The following is a 20,366-nucleotide window of genomic DNA, read 5'->3' on the forward strand; positions in this document are numbered from 1 at the left end:
TGCCCAAGAGAGCACACACCCACGTGAGCGCAGGGGGGTGCCCTGCCTTCCTCAGAGGCTCAGCAGATCTGCGGTCCTAAAAAGGTTGGGGACCACTGCTGTAGGTGCATCATTGTGTTGCACAGAAGACTGAGTATCCTCTGCTAAAAGGAAAAATAAAAACAGTGCACTAAATAATTGTTCTTGTACCCTAGCAATATTCTCAGGTGTGGTTCGTGTTCATAAAACATCATCCAAACTTTCAAGCGAACTTCTATAACAATTTCCCAGTTTTGCCTCATTTATAAAGACCAAACAACTCTTCAGGATTCTCTGCATACCTGACAGTAACAATATGAAATCTTCTGGCTGCCATCTTTCTTAAGAAGGCCAAAATCACATTTTTAGAGGCAGAAAATGCACTTTTGGACACTTTTGCTAATAATAATAATAAATTAAATCATGAGACTTTCAAACTATTAATTTAAAATGGTTAAACTGATCTTCCCAACATGTATTATGTTTTCCAGTGCATTCTAGTATAGAGGCAGCATCCAGGTCTTGCACTACCACTATGCAACGTGCTTGGCCATTTTCATCACAGCAGGATGGGCCCAGAACACAAAAATTTTACAAGACAAGTAGAAAGCTGTGCATTGTACAAGAACATCACTGCCACAGGTTGAAAAGAACAGACAGGTGTGCTGAAAGATCACCAGCAGTGATCCTGTCAGATAATTCTAAAATATTAAACAGACATGAAAAAAATTATTCAGAAACTCAACTGTCTGTCTTTGAAGAGATTATCTGTACCAGCAAAAGTACTACAGTCTCCACCATGTGTATTCAAATATAGAACTGATGATCACATGCTTTCCTATAAGTAACTTCCTTACATGACATATGGCACTGGTTAGCTCTCAAGAGTCCAATGACTAATATGAATGTGTACTCAGAATCCTGTGGCCTAACTTAGGGAGTGGAAAGATACCGTAAGCAAAAATAGCACTTCTATATGTCAAGAATCTGATTAGAGATCACTGCACCTACTTCATCCTCTACAATTCCTCTCCATTTCTTCTATCACTTCTCCTAAACCTTGAATTACGGTATACTGCATGTATATTTGAGTCAGGGAAGGAAGGGAAAGAGATAAGGACAAACATTCCCTAGCAGTTTTGCTTGTCCCACAAGGAGAACCAGCACTCTGAAATGTCAGCCAGCAAGCTGCGTGCCTACTTATTTGCCAATCATTTCATGTCATGAGAGCCTTCTTTCTCCATACCCATTTGTCATTGGTGCAAGTTATAGTCTGAAAGCATGCCAAGATGGATTTCTACTCTCTAACACAGATAGAATGGAAAGCTCAAGCTGAGTTTTTAATGTAACAATTTTTAATGTAATATCGGCCACTAGTCTTGCAATACTCAAGCTTTAACTTGTATAAAATTAAGGTCAGTGCTCAATAACCATCAAATTACTAGACAATATGAGTAGGCTACAAGATCTCAAATGCAGAACACAGTGAAGATCACTGAAATTCTGTATTTATACATATCCCAAACATTTCTTTCAAACATGAAAATTATTATTAGAATGAAGTAACAATGTATCATTTACTTTGCATTTTACCTGGATACTCAGATTCATTTGGATGACCAGGGCAATATACACTGTGCTAATGCAAACAATGGATTTTTGTGAAAATTAAGCAACGTCAGCAGAATGAAAGCCTGTATGATCCCTAATGTACTTTGTACATTAGCCATAAAACTGAAATCCCATTTATTTCAATGGGACAGAATGTATGCCTGCCTCTCGACTATACTGTTAAGACTCAATATGCTGCGGCACCATTCCACAAGAAGAAAGATGACAAGAAAAGTGTCCAAAAATAATCGGACACTTTTAAGCTCTGAAATCTTGACTTCAACCCATACTGAGGTCAAAAACTAGTATGTATCTTTTTTAATGGGACAATATTACATTTATTAGCCACAAGGAACATTCCGCAACAGACATCTATCTGGCTACTGCTTACATCAGTGGTTCCCAACTTTGGATAACCCAGGTGTTCTTGGATTGCAGGTCTCAGAAACCCTGGCCAGCACAGCTGATGGTGAAAGCTTTTGGGAAATGCAACAACATTCCCTCTAATTTTCAGCCCTGCTGGGTGGAGCTCTGCCCCTTGCATGTATGTGGCTTCACACCCTCATGCGACTCTGCCACCCCCTCCCCCAGGTTCTGTCATGACCAGAACCAAAGGGGATGAAAATGATCACTGAGGGAGCACAAAGCAGAGGAGCCCTACCTTGAACTGCAGTCTAAGAACACCTGGGTTACCCAAGGTTGGGAACTACTTGTTTACATTATTGCCTGCTACAAAGCAAATGTCTCTTGATAAAGCAAAACTCCCCATAAGTCATTTTCCCACACTACACTTCCCAGTTACATTCTTATTTTCAGAAACACTGTTATCTCTCAGTCTAGGGTGCACAACTAGCTTTTCAGAAACTTTTTGGTCTACAGCTTCATCAGGTCTATCCAGTATAGCCAGCAATGAGAGATTATTCGAGTTGCAGCCTGACAAGCCACAGTTGCCCATCCTTGGCTAATGAATGCATTTCTGCTATCATCTGCTAATTCCTTTTCCTTCTCATCTTTTATTCCCATCAATAATTCTAGCTACTCTGACCTTTTTTTTCCTTGGTTACAGCACAGGCTGTGCATGCAGGTTACAAATTCAATCTGTGACATCTTCGTTTTAAAAAGTCTTGTGTAGCAGAACTGGGAAAGACCCCTACCTGAAAACTGTCAAGAGAAGTCAGCCAACACTGTCAATCAGATGAACCAACAGGAACCAGGGGGTTTGTACACAGTGTTTGACAGTTTCATTTCTTTTTCATCACATATGCTCTGCTTGAAAGAGGTCTTAGCTCTATTTCTGTCATGCTACTTCACCCTTCTATACATCCCTTCTTATATGCAAACACTTTTCCTCTCACTTGCTCCAGTCAGGGATGGGCAACCACTTTAAGTGGATGGGATGGATGACAGAGAGGACCACCCACACCTACTGATACCACTACTTCCTCACCTAAAGAGCAGGTAGGCAGGGAAGGCAAGGTGAGAGCAAAACCAGGAGTACTCTGAAATCTGCCTGAGTCCAAAGGTGGAACGCAGCCCATTCCTCAAGCACCATGTGAATGAACTTCACTTTCCCTCTGCGCCACTCATCCTTCAGGAGGGTTAGTAGAAGGATCACACCACCCCTTCCTAATTTGGGAAGTACCATGGTTTAGACATGAAGCACACGCTTGGCATGCAGAAGGTCACATATTCAATCCCCAACATCTCCAGCTAGGGCCAAGAAAGAATTCAGCCTAAAACCTTGACAGGAGTACAGTATTTGTCTATAAATATGAATACCCCTGCACAGATGGAGATAACGAGTGTCCAACCCCATGGGGCCAGACAGTCCACTCACCGATGCACTAATGCTATAGGGTCCACGCTGCCGTCCTATAGCTCTGGAGATCGCAACCACCAAGCTACTCTTTGACCTGGTAGAGAGGCTTGTCGTTCCGCCCCATGCCAGGAGTGGCTTGGCAGACCCTCATTATCTCCACCTGTGCAGGGGTATTCATATTCGTATATGAATGCCCCCATCTCTACCCATGATCCCTGGTCAGAACTGATAGTATTGGGCAAAAGAAGATCACAGATCTGACTCTGTTTCTATGGAAAGGGCTTTAGGGAAGATGTGTGGCAATGTTTGGACTTGGGTAAGCTGGTAGGCCAGAAGTTCCCCTGCCCTAGATGAAGCTAATTAACTCATCCTTATTGCTATGGTTTTATGCATACAGTGGGGTCTTGACTTGAGAACTTAATCCGTATTGGAAGGCGGTTCTCAAGTCAAAAGGTTCGCAGGTCAAATCTGCATTTCCCATAGGAATGCATTGAAAACCATTTGATCCGTATCTGCTCTTTTCCGTCCATAGAAACTAATAGGAAGCTGCTATTCCGCCTTCGACCACTAGAGGGGGATATTTTGTTTCTTTTTTTCTTAGGTCAAGAAAGGTTCAGGGAAGGCAGGGAAAATACAGTCCAGGCAGTACCAGGCAGTCTGAAGACTGTCTCCCAATCCACTCTCTAAACGCTGGGAGGAGTGAGGAAGCAGACAGGCACCCTTTTCACTGGCCAACAGTTAACTGAAAGTTCACATTTTGCACTTTCCCTGCCTCCCACGTGTTTTTTTTCAGTTTTTTTCAGTTCGTAACTCAAACCTAAGTACGTAAGTCAAGTCAATATTTTCCTTTGAGAGCAGTTCGTAAGTCAAAATGTTCATAACTCAGGCCGTTCGTAAGTCAAGACCCCACTGTATGTGCTTTTTCATCAGAGAAAGGCAAACAGCAGAACATAAGAAACAAGGAACAGATTACTCAGTAAGACCAAAAGTAGAATAATTTCAACACAAGTCTGATAACCAGATAAATAAAAAGTATACCTAGAATACTGTCTCCTACCTATCATTTCAGCTGTTCTACCTAAATCCTGTTGAATGCCCCACTACTCAAGCAGAATTAGTAAAAACCTAATGTGTGACATCTTTTGCATCAGCACCTCAGTTGTGGAAATCCCTATCAAGGGAAGCTACGCTGGCTCCACCCTTTTCCAGTAGGCAATTAAAACTGTATCAGATCTTTGGATTTTAAAACTGTTGTTTAATCTCATTTTGAATTTTTTGTTCCCTTTCAAAATATTTATTTTTACATTGTGATTTTATTGCATATTGATTTGCGGTTACAGGTTGACCCAAAATGTTATTTATACATATTTTAATTACGCACTTCCTATCCATCTTGGGCAATTAAACCAACCACTATCATTATGATATTTTCATGATACCTCCCAATCCCTTTTGTTTTGTGTTAGATGGCGAGATTGTGGGCAGGAATTATCTGATTTCTAAGTTTTGTAAGCTGCTCCAGTGCTGGGATGCTAAAAATCAGATAAAATAATTTAAAGATAAAGACAATCTTGTCATTGTGGTTTGCTGGAAATGCACTCTCTCAGCATTCCCTCATTCTGGGGAAATTTTTTTTCAAAAGACTCAAAGTCTCCATATGTCCTCTAGGGCAGTGATCCCCAACCTTGGGCCTCGAGATGTTCTTGGACTTCAACTCCCAGAAATCCTGGCCAACAGAGGTGGTGGTGAAGGCTTCTGGGAGTTGTAGTCTAAGAACATCTGGTGGCCCCAAGGTTGGGGCCCACTGCTCTAGAGGATGTGTGGGGAAAATTTTATCATGTTTTGCAAGAACAGCTATCCTATGACCCCCCAGTACCCCCACTTTGAAGATATTTTTAAAATGTGGCCACTAGAGGGTGCAAGGGATCTTTGCAGTACAAACTTTATTTTTGTGAGAACAGGTGTGGGGGAGAGGGTTCAAAGGATTTGCATGCTCCCAGGCCCCTGGAGGTTGCCACTGTATTTTGGACAAATGGTGAGGAACTTTCAGTCCCCTAGTAAGCCTAATCAGCATGTTTCTTCTGTTGCAGGCAGCTTCATAACACAGCATTTAAACCATGAACCTGCTCCAGGAAACAGCCTATCAACATATTGCATGCAGGTCTAAAGCTTAGAACAGAGATGAAAAAGAAAGTACCCTTTGAAGTCTATGATTTTACGTATCAGGCCATAATAAAATCATCTGGTCCTCGGGAGGTCTAAAAATTAGGTAAATACAATCTCAGATGAACAACAACACGATATATTGCATGTGTCATGATTTATTTTACAAAAATAAAGCCAAAATGGAGAAGCCATTTGTGAAAAACTTTCTACACCTTATGATTCAATAGCTTGTAGAACCACCTTCAGCAGCAATAACTTGAAGTAATAGTTTTCTGTATAACTTTATCAGTCTCTCACATTGTTGTGGAGGACTTTTGGCCCATTCTTTACACTGTTGCTTCAGTTCATTGAGGTTTGTTAGAGTGGTCCTGACCCGACCAGATAGGCGGGATATAAATGAAATAAATAAATAAAATAAATAAATTTGTGGCCATTTGTTTATGCACAGCTCTCCTAAGGCCCTGCCACAGTGTTTCAACAGGGTTGGGGGTCTGGACTTTGACATTTCAGCCATTCTATTGTAGAATCATGCTGGTGTGCTTGGGATCGTTGTCTTGTTACAGGACCCAATTTCACCCAAGCTTTAGCTGTTGGGCTTGCATTTGATTCTAGAATACGTTGGAATACAGAGGAGTTCATGGTTGACTCAATGATGGCAAGGTGCCCAAGTCCTGTAGCTGCAAAACAAGCCCAAATCATCACCCCTCAAACAACATGTTTGACAGTTGCTATGAGCTTTGCATAGTCTGACTGTGGGGTGAATTTGCTTGGACATCCAGTCCTGAGAAGATTGGCAACTGTCTTGAATGTTTTCCACTTGTGAATAATTTTCCTCACTGTAGAATGATGAACATTAAAGTTGTTTGGAAATGCCTTTTAACCCTTCCAAGATTGATGGGCAGCAGCAACTGCTTTTCTATGGTCATTGCAGATGTGTTTCCTCCTTGGCATTTGTGTTCACACACACCAGAATGCTCCAGATCAGCAAACAGCTAAAACTTCAGTTTTTATAGAGGTGGTTGCGGGCATTTGGTTAGCAGCATCTGGCTACTACTTAGCCTCTTAATTCTTATGGAAGTAGTAAGGGTGTACTTAGTTTTTCATATACAGTCGTGCCCCGCTTAACGATTACCCTGTATAACGATGAATCCGCTTCATGATGATGTTTTTGCAATCACAATTGCAATTGCAAAACGATGTTTTAATGGGGTTTTTTCGCTTTGTGACGATCGGTTCCCTGCTTTGGGAACTGATTCTTCACATTACGACAATCAAAACAGCTGATCGTTGGTTTCTCAAAATGGCCACCAGCTGCTCAAAGTGGCTCCCTGCTGTTTTTAGGAGGCATTTTTCGCACTACAGGCACCGAAAATGGCCGCCCCTATGTAGGATCTTGGCTGGACGAGCAGGTATTCAGCCCATTGGGCTTTTTTATTTCGCTTGACAATGTTTTTGCTCTACAGGGATTTCGATGGAATGAATTAATGTCGTCAAGCGAGGCACCACTGTATGGCTTCTCCTTTTTGGCTTATTTTTATAAAATAAATCATGACACAGTGTCTTATGTGCTGTTGTTCACCTGATATTGTATCTACCTAATTTTCAGACCTGCTAAAGACTAGATGATTTTTGTTATGTCTGTGTCTGTGTAATTTGCAAATTTCCCCCCCAAAATGGACTTCTAAGTACAGTATACATATAAGTTTTGACTCCCTGCAGAAAACCACAACTGTACCAAAAGCAGAATACCACAGAATTCTTATTAAAGACTTCCTTATTCTATTACGGTACAGGCCTACTATTTTACAAAAGAATAAGAGTTTCATCACTAACTTACAGCAAGTTTTAATAAATATAAATTTGTTGTCACAACACTGGAACAGTGGGTAAAAACGATGCTATCTATTTTGGTTGGTGAATTGTATTACTTTCTGATGGTGTTTAAAAAATGATATTTTTAAAGGAACGCAAAAACGGCTTGGTGGACATGAGATCCCACCCCTGCCCCAGGTCCAAAACATTTAATGCTATATACTCCTTTGTCAATGGAACACTGAATGCCAACAGTAACTACACAGTAGTTGTATCTGCTTTAAATCTACATTCAGATTAAAAAGTACAAGAATGGCAACAGAGTCTATTATCAACATTATTCCATTTGTTAAGTATCATTTATCTCTTGGGACACTAGGGATGAGTTTTGAAAATTATGATTGATTATTTCCCCCCCCCACACACACACACAATTAGTTCATGCACACTAATCTAGGCAGTTTACAGACAGCTAAAACCAATATAAAAATACAACCAGCAATAAATTAATACAGAAATAGCAGTAAAATAATATATATTTTATTATGCACAAAGTGAAAATTTTAAAAGGCAAATATTTGTGAAAGATTACATGCATTTTTTCAAGAAAAGAAATAACTACTTAATACAGCAATGAGGTTCTTGTGCTCAGAACACTTTATATAAACCAGTATAACACTCACTATCTGAATTTTTGTTCTTTTGATTACTGACAAGTTGGCAGCAGAATATCAACACTGTGCAAATGGAAGCCTGCACTTCTGCAGAAAGTTTTATTTCTAAAATTTCATCTTTCCTTGCCAATACAATATGTACAAGTTTTCAAGTGCTCTCCTGAAGGGAAACAAAACTGTGCACTAAGAATTAAATAGTGCTGAAATAAATGGCTTGAAAATATTTCTCTTTGCCTGGATCAAGCTTGTTATCTCTCCCCCCCCCCCCCTTTAAACACTGCCAACTAGCTGGAGATAAAAACATCCTAAGATAAGGAAGCCACTTTAAGCAGAAATTCATTTCTTCAAGCCTCTCTCTATGCATTTCCACAATAGCATCTGGCTCCTTCCGTTTTAGGATTTTATCTTCCTGAGTAGTTAAAATAGTGTTCATCAAGATAGTGTTTTAGACTTAGACTGTTTTAGACTTAGCCCATGGCATGAAGCTCAGTCTAAAATCAGAAATCTGGCAGCTGCAACAGTCAGATTTCTGCAATATTTCAACAACTCAGAAAGTGACAAGGAAGGATTCAAACAACTGTCAAGCTGTTAAACTGCTGTACTGCAGCCAAAACTGTGCTCACGACCTAGGGTTCAATCCGAGGTAGCCGGCTCAAGGTTGACTCAATCTTCTATCCTTCTGAGGTCGGTAAAATGAGTACCCAGCTCGCTGGGAGGGGGGATGTGTAGCTTGCATAATTAACTTGTAAACCGCCCAGAGACTGCTTGAAGTGCTGTGGAGTGGTATATAAGCAGCATGCTTTGCTTTTGCAAATAGGCAAAAAGAGAGGTTACCTACCTATAACTATGGTTCTTCTAGTGGTCCTCTGTGAATCTACGCAATTGGGTTGTTCTGTGCCTGCGCTGAACCTCTCGGAAGTTTCTAAAGACACATGATTGGTGGGACATTCCCGCATGGAGCGCATGCTCCGCCCACCCTTGGTCCCCTCAGTTCCTGACAAGTGTCCGTCGGGTAAAAGAGCTATTTAAGATAAAACGTGACGGACAAAGGTGAGGATGGGCAGGATGTATGGATTCACAGAGGACCACTAGAAGAACCATGGTTACAGGTAGGTAACCTCTCTTTCTTCTTCGCGGCCTCTGTGAATGCATATAATTGAGCAACTAGCAAGCTCATTTACCAGATGGTGGGACATCACGGTAGAAAGGATGCCAAGACAGCTCCGCCAAAACCAGCATCACTCCATGCTCTGACATCCAAACGGTAATGCCTGATAAGGGTCGATGGAGTAGACCATGTGGCCACATGGCAAATGTGAGGGAGTTCAATCCCACACTGGAAGGCAGTAGATATTGACAGCCCTCTGGTGGAGTGTGCCATTAAGTGTTCAGGAGGTGACTTGCCTGATAACTCATATGCCAATTATACAGTTTGGACAATCCATCTAGAAATAGATTGTGGGGAAGCTGGTGCCTCTTTGTGAGGACCATGAAAACATCAAAAAAGTCTGTGTGATTTCCTGAAAGGCTTGGTCCTGTCAATGTAGAAGGCAAGAGAGCGTCTTACATCAAGTGAATGGAGCATGTACTCGAGAGATGTTGATGGTGACAGAAAGAGTGTTGGTAGGATAATTGGTTGATTAAAGTGAAATTCAGATACGACTTTGGGTAAGAAGGAAACATCGAAATACAATGTGACTTTATCAGAATGGAACTGGAGGAAGGGTGGATCGGAACAGAGGGCAGCAAGTTCGCTAGCTCGTTTAGTGGATGTTATTGCTATAAGAAAGGAAGTTTTCATTGATAATAATTTGAGATTGCATGTAGCCATAGGTTCAAAGGATGGATGCATAAGTGTATTAAAGACAAATTGTAGAGATCATTGAGAGATAATTCATTGGCATGGAGAACGAATATTGTTGAGTTCTTTAAGAAGCCTTACAGTTGGGTGAGAAAAGAGTTTAGCTGATTTAGAGTTGGGAGTTTGATGAGCTACAATAGCAGAGGTATAGACTCTCAAAGTGGAGTAGGACAGTCCAAAAGTGAATAGATGGAGGACAAAGGTAAGTAAAGTTTTCAAGGAAATTGGTGTTGCAGGTAAGTTATGAGAGTCAGTAAAGGAGAGGAATGCTTTCCATTTACAGTGGTCCCTTGACTTACAGACTTTTTGAGTTACAGACTTCTCTGGCCGCAAAATTTAGATTTGACTTGAAGACCAGAAAAAAACCAAAATGGAACAAAAATGGCCTGTTACGGGATTAATCGGTTTTCAATGCACTGTAGCTCAATGGAGACTTGACCTACAGACTTTTTGACCTGCAGCCACCGTTCCAATATGGATTAATTCTGTAAGTCAAGGGTCCACTGTACTGCCTGGACTGTATTTTCCCTGCCTTCCCTGAACCTTTCTTGACCTAAGGAAAAAAAAAACAAAATATCCCCCTCTAGTGCTTGAAGGAGGAGTAGCAGCTTCCCATTAATTTCTATGGACGGAAAAGAGCAGATACGGATCAAATGGTTTTCAATGCATTCCTATGGGAAATGCAGATTTGACCTGAGAACTTTTTGACTTGAGAACTGCCTTCCAATACGGATTAAGTTCTCAAGTCAAGACCCCACTGTATTCCGATATAGTAGCTCGGTCTAGGGCTTTCGAGCTTGATCAAGCACGTCCTTTATGCTGGGAGTATCCCCCAGACTGTCAGATTCAGAGATGGTATGTCTGAGTCATAGATCATCCCATTGTCCTATGTGAGAAGATTGGGGATCAGAGACAGCCTGAATGAGTCGGCTGACATTGACCTGAGGTGGGTGAACCATGGTTGCCTCACCTACCACAGGGTGAGAAGGATTGCATTAGATTGGAACTGTTGGAGTCGAATGATGGTCCTTTGTATGAGTGGTATGGGAGGAAATAGATAGAGTAGGTCCTGGTCCCAGTCTATCATGACTGCGTCTCTGATCGAGTTCTTGTTGACACCAGCTCGAGAACCGTAATGTTGGCCTTTGGCATTTGCTCGAGAAGCAAATATGTGCCTCGATACTTGGCGGAACGCCTCCTCCCACCCATACCACTCGATCCAGTCAGGAGGGGTGACTGAGGAGCCTATCGCCGAGCGAGGTCCAGAAAGAAAAAGCAAGACACCAGGCCTTCTCAGCAGTGGCTCCTTCTGTTTGGAACTCCCCTCTGAGATCGGTTTGGCCCCCTCACTGAGCATTTTTAAAAAGCAACTTAAGACCTGGTTATTCAGACAGGCCTTCCCTCCAGGCACCCCTTAATTTTCTTCTTCCCATCTTGAACTACAGTGGACCCTCGACTTACAGACTTTTCAAGTTACAGACTTCTCTGGCCGAAAAATTTAGGTTTGACTTGCAGCCGGAGAATCGACCTACAGACCAGAAAAAAAAAAAAAACAGAACAAAAACGGCCAGTTACGGATTAATTGGTTTTCAATGCATTGTAGGTCAATGGAGACTCGACCTACAGACTTTTTGACCTGCAGCCACCGTTCCAATATGGATTAATTCCATAAGTAGAGGGTCCACTGTATTGTTTTCATTGTATATTGTTGTAAAACTGTTAGTATATATTAATTGTTTTATCTTGTCTGTTGTGAGCCGCCCAGAGTAGACAATGTTTAGATGGGCAGCATATAAGTGCAATAAATAAATAAAATAAATAAACAGTCACACAAGAGATAGAAGTTGTTGTTGTTTGGGGACCATTCATGTGTCCTCGATGTCAGGCGACTGAGGTAGTCTTCTAGGGAGCTCTCTTCTGTGGCTGTGTGGACTGCTATTGGGAAGATGTGATGTGGGTACCACCATTCCCAGAGCTCAATGGTCAGGTATAGGAGGGATAGAGAATGTGTGCCTCCTTGTTTGTTTATGTAGTAAAGGGCTGTCGTATTGTCCGTAAGGAGTCGGACTGCGTGTCCTGCGATAAGTGGTAGCAAAGCATGGAAAGCCCTTATAATTGCTAAAAGTTCGAGATGATTGATGTGTAATGTTTTTTCTTGATTTGTCCATAGGCCACGAATCTTGTGATGCAGACAGTGTGCTCCCCAACCAGATGGGCTGGAATCAGTGGTAACTTGTATCATTGTTTGAAGAGGCAAAAAGGGTTGTCCGACAAGGGGATTCAGGTGAAATGTCCACCAAGTAAGTTGATGTGTGAGTTCGGATGTTACTGTTAGATGCATAGATGGGTGATCCATCATGGGGTTGAATACGGACAGGTACAAAAATTGAAGTAATCTCATTCTGAGTCGAGCATGTTGTATAACTGAAGTTGTCGAGGCCATGAGTCTGAGAAGAAGCTGAGAATCAAAGTGAGCTCCGATGTAGGTGGCATCTTGAGAAGGTACCAGATGTGATTTGGTGAGATTCACCTTGAGGCCGAGATCTTGAAGTGTGTCGAGAGTGAGATGGGTAACTCTGTTGGCATCATGATATGTCGAGACTATCAGCCAGTCATCTATGTAAGGAAATTTGTTGATACCTTGAAGTCAAAGGTGACTGGTGCCATGCATTTTGTAAAGGTTCTCGGTGCTGCAGAAAGCCCGAATGGGAGAAAGCAAGACTGGTATGTGATGTCATCTAACTGGAACCGAAGAAATTTGTGGTGATCTGGATGAATAGAGATGTGAAAGTAGGCATCTTGGAGATCAATGACGACAAACCAATCTCCCTGTGAAAGCAGAGGAATGATAGTGTCTAAAGACAACATTCTGAAGTGTTGAGGTCAAATGAATTTATTGAGATTCCTGAGATCGAGGATGGGACGGAGTCCTCCATCCTTCTTAGGTACTGTAAAATATCTGGAGTAGAACCCATCATGCAAGTCAGATGAAGGGACTGTCGTTATGGCTTGTTTCTGAAGAAGACAAACTTCTTCTTGAAGAATTGTAGCATATGGGGTATTTTTGATTTTTCCAGTTGATGGAGAAATTTTAAATTCAATGAAGTAACCATGTTTAATGATAGAGAGGGCCCATTGATCATTAGTTATAGACTGTCATGCATGAAAGAATGGAGATAGTCTCATTTGGAACCGAGTTGGATAATGGAAAGAAGGTGAAGGGGGTTTCTGGGTATTGCTTACCCTTCTTTTGAGGGTGGCGAAAAGGTTGGTAGCACTGTTGTTGCTGGTTCCGAAAGGCCGGCGGTGCCGAGGTGGAAGGCCCCTGAAATGGTCTTTTGGATGATTGGGGTTTGTATTGTCAATATGGCTGAAATTGTTGGCATGACTGTTGATAGAATCAGTATTGTGGCTGTTGATATTTGTAGGTTTGTTGAGTTGAGTAGGATGGGGCAGTTTTACGGATTTTCTGAAGATTTTCCATTTCTCCATCTGTTTTTGGTTGAATAGTCCGGCTCCATCAAATGGCAGATCTTCTATTCTGGATCTGATATTGTCTGTCAGTCCAGGGGATCGAAGCCATGCATGATGTCGTAGGGCAATAGAGGTGGCCATAGCCTTAGATGCAGCATCTGCAGTATGGCAAGATGCAATCCTTTGTTGCTTAGCAAGTGTGGAAACTTCAGTATGGATACTGATGGCTTCTGATTCAGGAGCTGCTTCAAGTACAGGTAGACTTTTGTTCCATAGTTGTCTATGGTACACTCCTATTGCAACTTGGTAGTTTGCCACTCGCATTATGAACAAAGGAAGGGCATAAAGTCTTCTGCCAAGTATATCTAATTTACTTGGGAGGAGGAGGGAGATAGGTCTCGAGGTCTCAATACCGATACTTGTGTGGGAAGAGGCTGTGCCATAGGAGCCAGAAGTATGGAATGTCTGTCTGTATCGGTAAGCGGAGGAGGGGGACCTTTATAAGTAGTAGTGACCTGCAATGATGTTTGGGAAAGGTTCTTGGAGGAATATTTGGAACATTTAGATTGGGAGTGTTGCATAATTGGTTGAGGACATTTTAAAGTTGGTTTAGATGGGAGAGCTGAATGAGTAGGTATGGAGTGCTGAGATCGGTGTCGATGTTGAGGAGGAGATGGAGAGAGTGACGGTGAATATCAAGGGGTGTGTGGTAAAATATATCAGACTCATTTGGGTTCCTCATAATATAGATGGTCTTGATGATCTTCAATGATACAAGGGTTGTATTGGTAATCTCTCTCTCTTGTTTCATCTCGAAATTGGTATCGAGATGATTGAGAGTAATAGTAGTACTCTCGATGTGGAGGGTCGTACTGCGGAGGCAACAGGTGCTTCTGTTTCTCTCGATGCTTTCTTGGAGAGTGATGAGGTGAGTCAGAGCCAGAAAGCTCAATTGGAATTCCCTGCCCCGATGATGCAGGGCTTGAATGAGCCGAGGCCTGGCTGGAATGAACATCAGCTGGGGAAAGGCCAACACTCGGCGACAGTCTACCAGTAGAGACTGGAGCTTGGGCTGGAGCTAGAGATGGGTCATCTCTGTCAGATATAGAGCCTGGAGCCTCTCTGGGCGATTCTTCTAGAATGAGAGATGGAAGAGTCAGTTGTGGTGGATCAAGCTGAGTCGATTTTGAGATTTTTTGTTTCAATTTTTTGATGTCGTTTTGTCTTTCTTCTTTTTTGAAGAATCTAGAGATCGAGGCGAAGTCTTTGACTTCGATGTAGACTTCGACTTCTCCTTAGGATGGGGAGAAGGAGTCACAGAGCTGGAAGCAGGCATGGATGGATTTTGCCACTCTATTTGAGGGTCTGGAGATTGAGCAGACTCCATGGAGGCCATAGATGGGTTGAGAGATTTCTCCCAAAGGTAAGACTTCAATCTTTGGAGGATAAGTTTAAAGGCTGGTTTAATTAGCCTCTTACACGCAAAACAGGAATGGGTAGGATGTTGTTCCCCAAGGTAAAAGAGGCAGCAGTTGTACCCGTCAGTTAGCGGTATCTTGTTTGCACAGACAACACACCGCTTGAAAGGCCTGGGGGGACCGGATAGGAGGGGGAAACAGTTGTAGGCGGGCAAGGGGAGGAAATGTAAAACACGGGTAGAGAAAATTGGAAAGAACTCGCAGGGGGAAACATCAAATAAAGAAAATGATTGTAGAAATAATGATTGAAAAGGAATATACAATTCGATATAATGCTCCATCTTTCCAAACAGGTCTGTTCAACACAACGGAAAAAAAGGAACTGAGGGGACCTCTGGTGGGCAGAGCATGCGCTCCATGTGGGAATGTCCCACTAATCATGTGTCTTTAAGCTCTAGAAACTTCCGAGAGGTTCAGCACAGGCACAGAACAACCCAATTGTGTGCATTCACAGAGGCCACGAAGAAGAAGTGATAGTATTTAGCAAACTCAAGGCCTTAATATCTGAAAGGTGGCGTTAAAATTATACAAATTATACAAACTTAATGTAAAGAAAATGATATCCAAACTCTGGGTAAGAATCAAGGCTACAGCCTAATATACATGTAATTAAGGGAATATTATAACAAGGTATGAAACATATACTGCAGGACACAGAGGATTGCTGCCTATACCACTGGAGGGTTTCATAATTGATGTTCTAATATTTTTAAATTTTCGACAAATGCCAGCCATGTCTACTTAAGCTTCCTCCCCCAACAGCTCTATAGTTCTTGATAAGCTCTGTACACACTATAGTGCAGAAAGCTCTTAGGTCTATTTTCCACTTACAGATTCAACTGATCACACTAGGCTAAAATAGCAGCACTTGATGTATACAGCACTTGAACAGCCTAATGAATATCCATAAATCAAAGATCTGAATTCAACTAGTGGTCCTAGTTAAGAGTACACTACCAAACTGCCAATATTTATACAAATCTTGATTCATTATTTGCCTTGGATTCAATAGGTCTACTCTGGTTGGTCTAGCATTTGGAAGTATCCCAAAATACTCAGCTGGCCAAGGTTTTAAAATCATCAGGGAAAGCCTCTCTCCCTGCCCTGCCACCCTCACAAGACATAGCCTTCTTTGTCACTGCTCTGAAGCTGTGGAAGCTCCTTCCATGGGAGGCCAGATTGGCCCTCTCTTTGCTGTCCTTATGCAGACAGCAAGCTTCCCTCCAAGCCTCATGTCCCTGCCTCCCTCCATACAGCTTCCTTCCTCCTCCATGCAGCGATTGCATGCAACCCCTTAGGTTCCGGTTGCAACGGAACCTTGCGCACCAGGGGAGCAGGGCGGGAAGGATCGTGCACAACCCCACCCAGCAAGGCTGAAAATTAGAGGGTATGTTGTCAGTCAGGCAAAGATTTTTTTTCTCTTGAGGCAGGTTTTTTCTTAATGATTTTGAGTTTGGCTGCTCTTTTATTGTTGTTGTTGTTTGCTTTGTTCATTTTCCCCATCCCCTTCCAGTTTTTATACAGTTTGTTTCTAACATTATAAGCCACCTTGGTTTTTGAGGGAAAGGGTGGGATATGAATATTTTCAGCAAACAAATAAGTAAATACTTCCTTTTTATATCTGTTCACAAGAGTGAATGGAGAGTTGCTTCAAGAGAAAAAGGTAATTACTGACTGCACAGATCCTATAATGAGAGATTAATCTTCTGTATTCAGCTGAGCTTATTCTCAGGTAAGTAGGCACAGAACTGCAACCTGCTTTAAATTTACAAAGAAAAACATGGATAGTCTTGGAAACACTGGAGAAGATGCAAGCATGGACAGAATTTATGCATGCGATATACAGAGAGCACTTGTGTTGTGAAGAAAGGAATGTTTTTACTGCTGTTGTTGAATATACTGCTTCTTTATGAGCATTTTGCTTGAAGAGTTGAATACATTTCATTTCACTAGCAAATGAAAGAATACAAAGGAAACTGTGTTTTTTATTTCATCTGCAAATGCAGGCTAATTATCTTCAAGCTAAAGCTACCATCTTAATACTTCTGCAAAAGAATGTCCTGGAAGTTGTTTTTATAACATTATGAATCAAAATCAAAAACAACACAAGGTGGCTACTACACAAACATAATGGTTTATTTCACAGCAAAGATTCTGCATATCCATCTTGAGAAAATGCACCTCTTCCCTGCCAAGGAAACCTGTGTAATCCTGATGTTGGCACATCCATGAAGAGCATGCCTTAAAACAGACCGGCAACCTGTGGCCTGCCATTTTACCATCTGTCATCATTAAAAAGCAAAGCGTGCTGCTTATATACCGGCCCATAGCGCTTCAAGCACTCTCTGGGCGGTTTACAAGTTAATTATGCAGGCTACACATTGCCCCCCCCCCCAGCAAGCTGGGTACTCATTTTACCGACCTCGGAAGGATAAGGATCATTAGTTATGATATTTTAGAGTTATAGCCAAGCAACGTATGGGTGACCATAACTTATTCACCATGCCTTAAGATTTAAAAAGAAAAAGAAGACTAGAAAGTTCAACTCACTACGAGTACAATTCCCTCTAACAACTGTATTTAATTGGTTTTACACATTTATTCCTTATTCCTCCTTATTCCTCCTGGACTCAAGGCAACCATACTTAAAAACAGATTAAAAAAATCTTTACTACAAAAGGCTTGTCTGAAGAAATTTTACTTTAAACATACTGAGTTTATTTTGCTTCTTTCAAGAGGATGGTAAAGCACTTGATGCACAGAGAAAATATATATGTCTCTACTGGGCCTGGTGTTGAATGCACTAATATTAATTCAATTCATATTTGAGTTTTTAGAATAGTTTTAAGTATTAAGGAATGTGTATGTATTAATTTTCTGTTTTTTTCTTATGTTTTGGATATTGTAGTTATACTAATTAATTTTTTAAAAATTAAACGAATCCATGGCAGACACACCAGGCTTCCTAGTTCTCTGCAATTAATTTCTGTGACATTGGAAGCAAGAATACAGCACACAGAGTAGTGCAGTAAGTATTTTTATGTGTTAAAGGAAAATGTGCTAGGTGCACAAACAGTCTAAATGGCAGGCTTTGTTCAAGTAAATTTGCGTTGTGTATCAAGGCCATGTAGAGCCCTGAAACACAATATGGAAGCAGAATACAAAACCTTTGGCTTTACAGCCACATGCCGTTTGCACAGCAAAACTGTTCTCTACCAAGAGTGAAGGACAAGATTTTAATTTGGCCTTCTATATACATATAAATATACATATAATATCAGTTACTTAAAGGCTAAAGCTACAATCCTGTGTCTGCACATTTGGAAATAAGCTCAACTGAACAAAGCAGGACTTACTTCCAAGTAAATATATACATGATTCACCTGACATAAATGTCCAAAATTTTGTAAACACAAAGGATGATAGCAAATAAGGCAGCAGTGTTGGTCCTCGGAAAGATGGAAAGTAAATGTCCACGTGTTCTGGGAAAGTTTGTGTGTATGTGTATTTATACATATGGTCTGAAAACAGAATTGAATGGCATGAGAAAGAAATACAGAGTCATGCATATGAAATCTATGGATAACCCTGGTGGTGTACATGATAGCATTTCCTGGATCTGCATTCTTACCATGACCATGGTGACATTCTCAGTAATCCACAACATTTTGCTACTGTAACACCTTAACCGCAGAAGTCAGCAATTTTCCCCCAACCTCCCAAATCTCTCACACAAAACAATGTATTCAGATAGTATTTTAAGAGCTGTAGGAGACAGATATGTTTGTATGCAATTCAGAATCATGGTGCTTCTTAAACAAGTTCATTTTCAGATATATTTTTAATAACTGATTTTCTTTAAAATGCATTAAAAAGAATTACAAATTTTTAATTTCTCTTTTAAACCTCTACTTAGAAATATTTCTCTATAGCACTTGTTATATATTTTGATACAGGTGAAACATCATAGACTGAACTCCTGAAATGGTTCAACCATCTGCTCTCTCCTTTTGCCTATTGCAGCAGTTCAAACAGTGCAGCATTTTGAGGAAGGGGAGTGACATACAGGACAGCTCAGATTTTGCCACCTTAAGAACTGTTTACCAAGGGTAGCTCCATCTGGGTTAAGATAGGTCAAAGAGCCCACTGTATTTATACTCTTACAGCTTCAAAAAGAAAAGGGAAGTTAAATCCATATGTAGAAGCATTTGTAGAATATTTTACATTTCCTTACTATGTATTTTATAACATGTTGAGATGATACATCACATATTGAATATGCAAAGTAACACACAAATTTTAAATGGTTATCCTTATTCTGGAAGTTAGATGAAAAGGCATGTAGAAACTGATTGTTAAGCATGATTCATGAACAAACATGCAGTTTATTCTCCCAAGTTCTGCAGCAAATTTCACCGTATTTTTCCATATGTAAGACACCCCCATGTATAAGATGCCCCCTCCACTTTTCTAACCCAAAATAAAAAAATATAAACAGCTTTGAGTATTCAACCTCTGGGCTCAGAATGCTCAGACATTACGAGTCCTTGTTGCATCTGAGCCTACAGGCACCACCTCCAATGAGGTGTGTTCCAACTGGTTTGTACAGCATCAGCTGACATCAGTTACATAAGGCTCGTGATTGGATGAAGCTAAGTCTCCGGACTGTAGGAAGCTAAGCCTCCTGACTGGAGGCAGCCTGTTTGCAGAGGCAAGATATGGCCATTTTGTTCTCTCCTTGGCTTACTTCTGTGTACAGTGGTGCCCTGCATAGCGAGGTTAATCCGTTCCGGATTAACCTTCGCTATGCGAAAACATCGCTGTACAGGGCAGGAAAAGCCTATTGGAACGCATTAAACTTAGTTTAATGCATTCCAATAGGCGCCAAAACTTACCCCTCCAGCGATGTTTTCGCTGGTCCGGCGGCCATTTTGGAGCCGCCAATCTGCTGTTTGGCGGTTCCAAAATGGCCGCCGGATGACCTGAAATGGCCCCTTGTCAGTGTTTTCGCGCCCTCCCCTTGCTTACCGAGGTCGCAAAAACGCTGCGGGGGGGCATTTCGGGTCGTCCGCAGCCATTTTGGAGCCGCCGATGAGCTGTTCGGCGGCTCCAAAATGGCCGCCGGACGCCCCAATCGTCGCAAAGCGAGTGCGGCAATTGGGGCAGCTCCGTATAGCGATCCCCAAAAAGGGATCGCTATACGGTTTCTTCGTTATACGGCGCGCTCGTTAAGCGAGGCACCACTGTATAAGATTACCCTCAATTTTTAGACTAAAGATTTTAGACAGAAGTATTGTCTTATACTCTCTGTCGGAGCTGGCAGATTTTGTCTCTGTGGCGCTGTTGAGGTCCCCTAGACTATTGGTTCTCGGGGACATTAACATTCACACGGAGGTTGAGGTTTCCAGCCCAGCTCATGAGTTCCTGGAAATCATGGCTTCCTTGGACTTGAC

General features: G+C 41.6%; 1 protein-coding gene and 1 long non-coding RNA gene across 3 annotated transcripts in view; one reads left to right on the forward strand and one right to left on the reverse strand.

The window, feature by feature from the left end:
* The window catches only part of DAG1 (dystroglycan 1), an 89,225-nt gene that overhangs the window by 5,885 nt on the left and 62,974 nt on the right, over positions 1-20,366 (reverse strand). The window lies entirely within an intron of this gene.
* LOC144586770 (uncharacterized) lies at positions 117-19,362 on the forward strand. The gene is made up of 2 exons (XR_013541790.1): positions 117-12,261; positions 14,678-19,362. It is a non-coding gene; the product is annotated as an uncharacterized LOC144586770 (long non-coding RNA).

This window comes from Pogona vitticeps, chromosome 2, assembly GCF_051106095.1.
Source record: "Pogona vitticeps strain Pit_001003342236 chromosome 2, PviZW2.1, whole genome shotgun sequence".
NCBI lineage: Eukaryota > Metazoa > Chordata > Lepidosauria > Squamata > Agamidae > Pogona > Pogona vitticeps.